A 10,898-nucleotide genomic window follows, 5' to 3' on the forward strand; every position below is an offset into this window, starting at 1 on the left:
CCACATTCAATCTCCCTGTAATCTTGAGGTCATCCAAAACTCTGCTGCCCATGTGCTTACTCGCACCAAGTCTTGTTCATCCATCGCCCCTGTGCTCAGTGACCTACAAAGGCTTCCTGGTTAAGAAGCACCAAAATTTTAAAATTCCCACCCCTATTTTCCAATTTCTGTATGGCTGCTCCCTGTTGCTGGAATCTCCTCCAGCATCACAACCCTCCGAGATATCTGTGCTCCTCTAATTTGGCCTCCTGACCATTCTTGATTTTTACTCTTCCACATTTGTGCCCATTCTGTCAGTTTCCAAGGCCCCAAGCTCTAGAATTCATTCCCTGAACCTCTTCCTCTCTACCTCATTTAAGTTACTCTGTAAAACCCACCTCTTTGATCAAACGTTTGGTCATCTGCCCTAACGTCTCCTTATGTAGCTGTGTCAAACCTTAACATTTCTGCTGGAACATTGTCTTTCAGTAAAAGTGCAATATAAATTGATGTTGTTGATTTGGACATATATCACTGTTCCTTCATCATCACTGGGTGAATAACCTGTAACTCCTTACCTAACAGCATTGTGGGAGCATCTTCACTACACAGACTGCAGCAGTTCAAGAAGGTCAAACATCATCTTCTCCACAGGCAACTGAGGATCACAATAGATGCTGGTATCTGTGGAGAGAGATAGAGTTGTGCAGAATGATTTTTTTTTAATGCAGGTGGGTGTCACTGGCTAGGCCAGCATTCAGAGGACAGCTAAGAGTCAACCACTGCTGTGATCTGGAATCACATGTCAGCAAGATTTCATTCTCTAAAGGGCATCAGTGAACCAGATGGGTTTTTACAACAATCATTTGATTATTAATTCCAGTCTATTTTTTATTGAATTGAAATTCCACCATCTGCCATGACAGGATTTGAACCAGGGTCCCTAGGATATTGCCACTAGATCACTAGTCCAGGGACAATACCACTACACCTTCGCCTCCCCTTAGGGAGTAAAAATGGTGCAGAATTTGATGGTCAGTATAAGCTCAGAAGTGGAAGAGAAATGGACTATAGCACAGGAAAAACAATTCCTGATTATGAAAGATACTGTGGGAAGGTAAAGCTGGTAAGACAGCAGCACATGGTCAGGGGATGGGCATCGGTGGAACTTCATTTAGACACAGTTGACAGAACAGTAAAATACTAAACATAACTCAAATACATCCATTATTAGAGACAGGGGAAGTTAAAATATGGCAGAGAGGTGACCAAGGAGGGCAGAGGTGAAACAGAGCAATGGATGGACATGGATTCAGATCCACAGTAAAGGAGCCACACCAGTCCCAGAGCCATGGAACATCTCACAGATACAGAGCGTAGAACTAAACACTCTAAATTGTAGGTGGATGGTGAAAAACAGTAAACTCTGAAACAGTTTCAGTTTTCAACTTTAAACTCTCCTGCTGGATTCTGCAGCTGGAAAGATATCAGAAACATTGGAGTCAGAGAAAAATCTCCCAGTTGAGGAAATACCCAGGGAGCGGGGTGATGTCACCTTGTAATTGCTGATGTGCGATGATGTCACCGTGTAATTGTCGATGTGGTGATGATGTCATAGACACAAACACAGAACATCTGGGTCTGTGCAAACCAGTGATCACCACACATTATGAAGGATGTGAGGGTCCTTGAGAGGGGGCAGGAGATTTCCCAGAATGGGTCGAGGAATGAGGTGTTTTAATTGTAAGATTAGGTTCGAGAAACTAGGGTTGTTCTCCTTGGAGTAAAGGAGATTGAGGGAAGATTTGATAGAGGTGTAGGGGATTATGAAAGGTAGTTAAATAAAAGCTGTTCCCATTAGCTGATTATGAAAGGATAAAGGGACAGAGTTTTAAGATTTTAGACAAGATCCACAAGGGGGATGCTAGGAAGAGATTTTTTACCCAGTGACTGGTAATGACCTGGAACTCAATGCTTACATTCACAGGCTGATGATATTCAGGTCCTGGTGAAACAAGTGACTTTCAGATTTTGATGTCTTCTTTGGTTTGAGTTTCTTGTCTCCCTCCTCTTCTAAGATCCTGTAAATAGAGTTCACAAAATCCATCACTGTCAGTCCAGGACAGAAATTCAGAAAGAACAATCATTTCTCTCGGTTTGAGTTTGCTGTGTGTAAATCCTCCCCTTCTAACCCCCTGTAAAAGGAGTTTCCAAAATCCATCCCTGTGAGTCCAGGACAGAAATGCACAACATTCTCTCCTCCTGCGATCTGGACCAAGATGACCGCGCATGCGCCCTGCTGCACATTGCCCCCTATAAAGATGGCGGCCGTTACCCCGGGCCTGGCGAAGGGAGAAATCCAGACTTTTTCGGCCCGTTCTCTGCAAACACAAGACTGGTACCTTGTTATTTGGGGTCTGCGGCCTGCACTGTGTCTTTATGAAGCCTCCCTGCCCATTCGCTGGCTCCATTCCTCCTCACACACCCACTAACTCTGTTACAAAAACAGAATTACCTGGAAAAACTCAGCAGGTCTGGCAGCATCGGCGGAGAACAAAGTTGACGTTTCGAGTCCTCATGACCCTTCAACAGAACTGAGTAATATTAGGAGAGGGGTGAAATATAAGCTGGTTTAAGGAGGTGGGGCGGGGGGGGGGGAGGTGGAGGGGGGGGGAGAGAGAAGTGGGGGGGGGAGGTGGTTGTAGGGACAAGCAAGCAGTGATAGGAGCAGATAATCAAAAGATGTCACAGACAAAAGAACAAAGAGGTGTTGAAGGTGGTGATATTATCTAAGAGAATGTGCTAATTAAGAATGGATGGCAGGACACACAAGGTACAGCTCTAATGGGGGTGGGGTGAAATAAGATTAACAGGGCATAAAAGGTATAAATTTAAAAATAATGCAATTAGGTGGGAAAAGAAAAATCTATATAAATTATTGGAAAAAATAAAAGGGAGGGGGAAGAAACGGAAAGGGGGTGGGGATGGAGGAGGGAGTTCAAGATCTAAAGCTGTTGAATTCAATATTCAGTCCGGAAGGCTGTAAAGTGCCTAGTCGGAAGATGAGGTGCTGTTCCTCCAGTTTGCGTTGAGCTTCACTGGAACAAAGCAGCAAGCCAAGGACAGACATGTGGGCAAGAGAGCAGGGTGGCGTGTTAAAATGGCAAGCGACAGGGAAGTTTGGGTCATTCTTGCGGACAGACCGCAGGTGTTCTGACTCTGGTAGTTTGCTCCGCTTGACATTCTCTCACCCACTCTGAGCAGCTTCAGTCACAGACCAGCACTGCGCATGCTCATGAAACAGACCACAATGTGCATGCCCCAGCGCACAAAGCAATGCGCATGTGCATTGAGCTGCTGTTGTGAGGATAGGGCACATTCTGCCCTGCGGCGAATGCTGGGTTGCTGCTCCGCCATTGAAAGAACATATTGTAGAACAGAAACCTATGTCGTGTAATCAGAATACGATGCGTGTCATCTGGCCAAGACATAAAATTGTTGAATCAATTGATGCAGCAGCCAAATTGCTCCGGGCTGCACCACAATTCTCCCCTGGTTGTAATGAACAACAGAACAAACCCCTACAGTTAGATCTGATCTCAGTGTCGTCTCAGCAGATGGGGTGAGCTAGTGACTTTTCCCCCGATACACAGAACATTTAAACCGTGTCATGCCAGTATCAATGCTCTGATTGTGGATCAAATCCTTTGAACTTTTAAAGTTGGAGTGTTAACATGTCGGCAAACTGAATAAAGCCCTTTCCACACGTGAAGTATCTGAATGGTCTCCCACCACCGAGACTGTGTTGCTGTGTCAGTAAGTGGGATGAGAGTGAATCCCTTTCCAATTCCAGCTGGTGAACAATCTGTTTACAGTGTGAGAATGCCTACACATTTTCAGCTCAGACATGGATCTCGAAATCTACTGGTAACGGGTTCCACATTCTTAGCACTGCATAAGAACAAGCAGCAGGAGTAGGCCATTCGGCCCCTCAAGCCTGCTTCGCCATTTCATAAGAACATGGCTGATCTGATAGTCACCTGAAATCTGTGCCACACCTATCCCCGATAACCTATCACCCCCTTGCTTACCAAGAATATATAACTCTGCCTTAAAAATATTCAAAGACTCTGCTTCCACAGCCTTTTCAGGAAGAGAGTTCCAAAGTTTCACTACCATTTGAGAGAGAAAAAATTCGCCTCATCTCCGTTTTAAATGGGTGACCCCTTATTTTTAATAAGCGATCCCGAGTTCTAGATTCTCTCACAAGAGGTAACATCCTCTCCACATCCGCCCTGTCAAGTACTCTCAGGATCTTATATGTTTCACTAATCAGATAAAGTAAAGCAAAATACTGCAGATGCTGGTTATCGGAAATAAAAGCAGAAAATGCTGGAATTCTCAGCAGACCTGATCGTGTCTGTGGAGAGAGAGACATAGTTTTCATTTCATCAGAACTGCACTGCATCTGAAATGTTAATTATGCCTCTCAATCCAAAGGTGCTGCCAGATGTGTTAAGGGAACTCAGGAAAGAAATGGAAATCCCCTTTGAGGAATGGAATCCAAGGCGAATGAAGCATGAAGCGCCCGACTGACCAGAGACATTCAAGGCACCTGTCCCTTCTTTTAGACACTGGCACAGTGACTCTGATGTCATCAGTGAAATAAACTGATCTGAGACATTGAAAGGATTCTCGTTACTGCACATCAGGAATTCAAACCTAATATCGGCTTTGGGACAATCAGGATACTTGGTAACAGACAAGACAGCGAAAGACTCGAAGGGAGAGAGCACCAGTTGTCGGAGAACTGATTCTGGTGACATTGATGTGTCTGCAGTGGGTGGGATCAGACTGTTTCCATATAACCACAATGAATGCCCCACCCTTTATTTTGGAAGAGTAAAACTACGAGAGAGTGACAGTCGTCTGGGTAGCGGCAAACTGAAGATTACACTCACTGTCACCCTGGTTGGGATACCTTATAGGCGGGGCTTGTGTAAGTGTCTGGCGCAATTGGTCAGCGTGTTTGCCTGTGAGCTGAAAGGTTTGTGATTGATGTCCACCCAGGGGATGAAGCTTTTTACTGTTTTTCCCCCTCATCACCAATCACTGTCAGACAGTTCCGGGTTGTCATTGGGTACTTGTGCTGCAAGATAACACCCCCAAAACGGTGGCAGATCTTTTGTTGTCCAGTGAGCTCCCACAGAAACAGCTTTTTTTTAAAAATTAATTTTTCTGTCAAATATAATGAGAAAAGATTTGGACCCACAATGTACCTTCACCTAACCCATTAGAAATCCATGAAATTATTGCAATCAAACGAACCAATTGATTATTCTCTCTTCCTCAGCTCCACAGTGAGTGAAACAGGGAAAAGCAGAAAAGCAGCAATATTCTGGCCCCGCACTCTCCAATCACCCGCTGCCAGCAGAAAGCAGCGACTGCAGCTTCAATCAGCGGGTTACTGCCCATCCCTGGGACGCGAGATACTCCAACCCGGACCAAACCTCCCAATACACCGAGCACAGGCTCAGGAAAACACAGGTAGATTATATCCCGGTCACTAAACCTCTGAGCAGCATTTGCAGAATACCCAAGTGAGTGAGTCACAAATAAAAGTCACACCAACTGTCTAAATCTTTTCATTGTAAAATTCCTTCATTTTATTGAAAAGCTGACTGTTGTGAATCTGAAATGAGCACCATGGGATTAGTATTACCGAGTGACTTGTGTTCCATTGTTTGTTCGTCAGGTTTGTAATTCAATTTGTGCTGGATATTGAAGCAAATCTGATTTCAAAATGAGACACAAAGCAGATAAATATTAAATGCTGGAGAAAATCCTAAGGAAAATGGATCACAATGTTTGGAAGGAGGTGCAGCTAAGAAGTGGAAGATGTGAATGATGTTATTGATGATTGAGAGGAATGCATTGCAACCTTGGGGCTTTTGTAGGCCGATTACGCCCCACACTTTAAAATTCCGACCAAGCTGAGGTATCAGGTGGAAAGCAACAGGTTTCTTCATGTATGTTGGGAAACAGTTTTTCACATGCCCGGCTGGCTCAGTAGAGCATGAGACTCTTAATCTCAGGGTAGTGGGTTTGAGCCCCACGCTGGGCGCTGTAATACTTTAAAAATCTGAATAAGAGTCATACAGATAAGAAACATTGACTGTTTCTCGCTCCAGCTGCTGAGTTTTTGCAGCATTTTCTGTGTTTGTTTCAGATTTCTATCATTCACAGTCATTTGCTTTTATCTTGTTACTTTTAAATCTTACTGCTTAAAAAAAAACCCAACTAATCACTGCGGCTCACTGAAAGCAACTGACACACATCAAATTCAAAGCACTTTCATGTCGCATCTGTTTCTGCTTCTGTCCCCGCCTTGCCTCCAGCTCCCTCTGCCTGTCCAGCTCCCTGGTCAAATATCTGCTTGATGCAGACACAGTCAGTTCATGGAAATGGGTAAAACTCGTAGGTAAAGAGACAGCTGGACCTCATCTTCCTGGTTCTCCCAGATACTGATTACAGGAATGTGCCCAGTGCCAATTATCCACAGTCACTCTCTCCTCCCAGTTGTTCAGCTTTGAAATTGATTTTCACACTGGGTTTCAAAGTGAAGAAAGCAGAGCTGTGATCAGCTTATATTGTTCAGCAGATATACTGCAAGAATATAATACAAGAACATAACAGGCTGATGATAACAGTGCTCTTTGGACGCGGTGAGCTCCCGTGAAAGACTAGCACCATTAATGTGTCGCTCAATTAGTCTCATGACAAATCTCGTGCTAGAAATGACAAGAAAACTCGCTAAGTTTGCTCCGTGTTTTGGTTTCAAAAGAGCCGAATACAAGGTAAGTAAGTACATCTCGCTCGAGTGGGTTATAAAATGGCTGAATGATCTGTGCTGTTGGGAAACATAAAATTATAGAAAGTTACAAAAAGAGGCCATTCGGCCGGGCGTGCTGCTTTCAAAGAGCAGCTATGATTGGTTGATCCACCAGGAATGATATTTGTGCCAGTGCAAACAGCAGCCACAAAATTCGTGCTCCTCCCGCCCATATTTTGGCTCACACCAACATTTCCATATTCAATGCTTTGCACCCAGCCCTTCTCCTCCTCTTCCTTCATTCCCTTACCCCACTTGAACCAAGTGTGATGTTTTCCAGCTCTGAGGCAAAACTTAAACTCTCACTTCTCTGATTCTGGTGGAGCTTTTGAACGTTTCCAATCAATGGATAATCAACACTTGTTCCTACGAATTCAATAACTCTACATTCCTTGACCGAGAATCGAACACAGGCCACAGCAGTAAGAGTGCCAAATCCTAGCCACTAGACCACCAGGGAAGCTATACCAATGTTTTTCGATTTGGCTTATCTACGCTGCTTTTGCCTATTGTTTTTCAGTTCAGATCTCTTTCACTACAAAACTGCCTGTTGAGGTTCAAGACAAATGACTTTGTCAGCCAATGAAAACAACGGTGGCTGTGAGCTGGAACGTGAGATTGACAGTGAGATGAAATAGCCCCACAAGCTGCACATGCGCAACTTTCAATTTCCAAAACCCTCCACCGTATTCGCTGTTGGTCCAATGGAAGCGCAGATCCCGAGTCACTGGACATCAGGGAAACTACCATTAAGGCTTGAGATTTGGAAGATGGAGGCAACTTTTGACATTTTTTTTCCATTCCCGATCTCCTCCAGAGACAACTTTTTCCGACCAAATGGTCTGTTTAGGTTGAAAACAAGCGACTTCTTAACCAATGAGAAGAACCATTGCTGTTAGCTGGAACATGAAATCGATACTTTCCTCCTTTAAGACAGTTCTTAAAGCCTCCCCCTTTGACCGACCTTTTAGTCAGCTGACCGAATATAAGGCTCAGTGTCACACTTTGTAATATAATGATCCTGGGGAACGCCTTGTGACGTTTCATTAGGTTAAAGGCGCTTTATAAATATAAGTTGTTGTTGTTGTAGGATAGAAATAGAAAGGGCCAATCTCCTGTTTTATCTTTCACGCTGATGCTTTTCTCTGCGACATTTTAACATGAATTCGCACAACTAATGTGAATCAAGTTTGCCACCTTAAAAACGTTTTAACCCCCTCAAGGAACTGAACCACATTGACAATCACAGAGGAACAGACATAGAGATATACACCGAGAGTGACAGAGGCCGAAGGAGAGACACACACCCAGAAAGCAAGGGTGTCACCAACTTGGCTCAATGTTTGTTCCATTTCCGAAAGCACATTCCCTGAATGTTGACAAATGAATGGGAATCAGAAAATATGGACGTATTTGGATGGGTTTCCTTCTAATTAACTGATAATTAATTTGGTTAAAATCACAAATGGTGAAACCTTTAGTCAGCAGGATTCCAACCCTTGTGTTCATAATCATAACAAACGGAAATTGTCGAACTTTCGCTCACACTCAAATAAACAAGCTTGGATAATGCTCTTGCCAGGTTTCAAACCGCAGCTCCATCATATGTGAAGCGAATATGACCCCACTCGCCTCAATAAACCCTGCGCTGTAAAGATCCCAATGGAGCTGTCTGGAATGTTAAGCGGTGACGTCATGCAGCAGCACTTTGGGTCTTTGTTTTGAAGAAATGGAATTCGGCTGTTCTCATTAGGAATGCTGGAGACAGACTGATCAACAATGTCATCATCAAATGGCGCAGCGCAGTAAGAGGGCCTTCCACCCATGCTGTCTATGTCAGTTTTGTACAAAGAGCTTCATAATTAATGACAATTTCCTTCTCTTAATCCTTAGCCCTGCTTTTTTCGCTTTCAAGCCATTGCACAATTCCCATTTGGAAATCGGTGTTAACAAAACCAATATTGAAAGCTTCAGCTGGTTCTTCACCTGAGCAAATACGTCAGCCTTGCTCAAGGAACTGACGTTTGCAGTGCTTTACTTTGGTCAGAAGTTCAAGGCAATATAATTTGCAGGTAAACGTGGATTTTTTTTTATTCATTCACGTGATGTGGGCTTCGCTGTCTGGGCCAGCATTTATTGTCCATCCCTAGTTGCCCTTGGGAAGGTGGTCTGCTTTCTTGAACCGCTGCAGTCCATGTTGTGTAGGTACTTCCACTGTGCTGTTAGGAAGGGAGTTCCAGGACTTTGACCCAGTGACAATGAAGGAACGGCGATATATTTCCAAGTCCGGATGGTGAGTGAATTGAAGGGGAACTTCCAGGTGATGGTGTTCCTATCTATCTGCTGCCCTTGTCCTTCTAGCTGGGCATGGTCGTAGGTTTGGACGCTACTGTCTAAGCAGCCTTGGTGAATTCCTGCAGTGCATCTTGTAGATGGTACACACTGCTGCTACTGTGTATCGGTGGTGAAGGGAGTGAATGTGGATGTGGTGCCAGCCATGTGGACTGCTTTGTCCTGGACGGTGTCCAGCTTCTTCAGTGTTGCGGGGGCTAAACTCATCCAAGCAAGTGGGGAGTATTCTATTACATTCCTAACTTGTGCCTTGTAGATGGTAGACAGGCTTTGGGGAGTCAAGAGGTGAGTTACACGTTGCACGATTCCTAAGCTCTGACCTGCTTTTGTAGCCACAGTGTTTATATGGCTCGTCCAGTTCAGTTCCTGGTCAATGGGAACCCCCAGAGATGGTGATAGTGAGGGATTCAGTGATGATAATGCCATTGAACATCAAGAGGCGATGGTTGGATTCTCTCGCGTTGGAGATGGTCATTGTATGACGCTTGTGGGGTGCGAATGTTACTTGCAACTTGTCAGCCCAAGCCTGGATATTGCCAAGGTCTTGCTGCATTTGGACATGAACTGCTTCGTTATCTGAGGAGTCGGGTATGGTGCTGAACATTGTGTAATCATCAGCTAACTTCGCCACTTCTGACCTTATGATGGATGGAAGTTCATTGCTGAAGATGGTCGGGCCGAGGACACTATCCTAAGGAACTCCTGCAGTGATGTCCTGGAGCAAAGATGACTGACTCCAACAACCACAACCATCTTATATAAAAGCAAAAAACTGTGGATGCTGGAAATCCAAAACAAAAACAGAAACAGAAATACCTGGAAAAACTCAGCAGGTCTGGCAGCATTGGCGGAGGAGAGCACAGTTGACGTTTCGAGTCCTCATGACCCTTCAACAGAACTAAGTAAAAATAGGAAAGAGGTGAAATATAAGCTGGTTTAAGGGGGATTGGGTGGGGGGTGGGGGGGGGGGGGTGGGGGTCGGGTGGGGGGTGGGGGGGGGGTGGTTGTTGGGACAAGCAGCCAGTAATAGGTGGAGATAACCAAAAGCTGTCACAGACAAAAGAACAAAGAGGTGTTGAAGGTGGTGATATTATCTAAAGGAATGTGCTAATTAAGAGTAGAAGAAAGGACAGATAAGGTACAGATAGCTCCAGTGGGGGTGGGGGAATAATAAAAGGGAGAAATAAACAATGCGTGGAAATGTATTTAAAAATAATGGAAATAGGTGGGAAAAGAAAAATCTATATAAATTATTGGAAAAAAACAAAAAGGAGGGGGAAGAAACGGGAAGGGGGTGGGGATGGAGGATAGAGTTCAAGATCTAAAATTGTTGAACTCAATATTCAGTCCAGAAGGCTGTAAAGTGCCTAGTCGGAAGATGAGGTGCTGTTCCTCCAGTTTGCGTTGAGTTTCACTGGAACATTGCAGCAAGCCAAGGACAGACATGTGGGCAAGAGAGCAGGGTGGAGTGTTGAAATTGCAAGCGACAGGGAGGTCTGGGTCATTCTTGCGGACAGACCGAAGGTGTTCTGCAAAGCGGTCACCCAGTCTGCATTTGGTCTCTCCAATGTAAAGGAAACCGCATTGGGAGCAACAAATGCAGTAGACTAAGTTGAGCGAAGTGCAAGTGAAATGCTGCTTCACTTGAAAGGAGTGTTTGGGCCCTTTGACGGTG

The 10,898-nt window shown here is 44.6% G+C and overlaps 1 long non-coding RNA gene across 1 annotated transcript; it reads right to left on the reverse strand.

The window, feature by feature from the left end:
- Window positions 1-556: 556 nt before the first annotated feature.
- On the reverse strand, window positions 557-2,435 carry LOC144697568 (uncharacterized). Its single transcript, XR_013580390.1, has 3 exons — window positions 2,382-2,435; window positions 1,959-2,060; window positions 557-663 (listed from the first exon to the last, which is right to left on the reverse strand). It is a non-coding gene; the product is annotated as an uncharacterized LOC144697568 (long non-coding RNA).
- Window positions 2,436-10,898: the final 8,463 nt, after the last annotated feature.

Source organism: Cetorhinus maximus, chromosome 23 (assembly GCF_964194155.1).
Source record: "Cetorhinus maximus chromosome 23, sCetMax3.hap1.1, whole genome shotgun sequence".
In the NCBI taxonomy this organism is placed as follows: domain Eukaryota; kingdom Metazoa; phylum Chordata; class Chondrichthyes; order Lamniformes; family Cetorhinidae; genus Cetorhinus; species Cetorhinus maximus.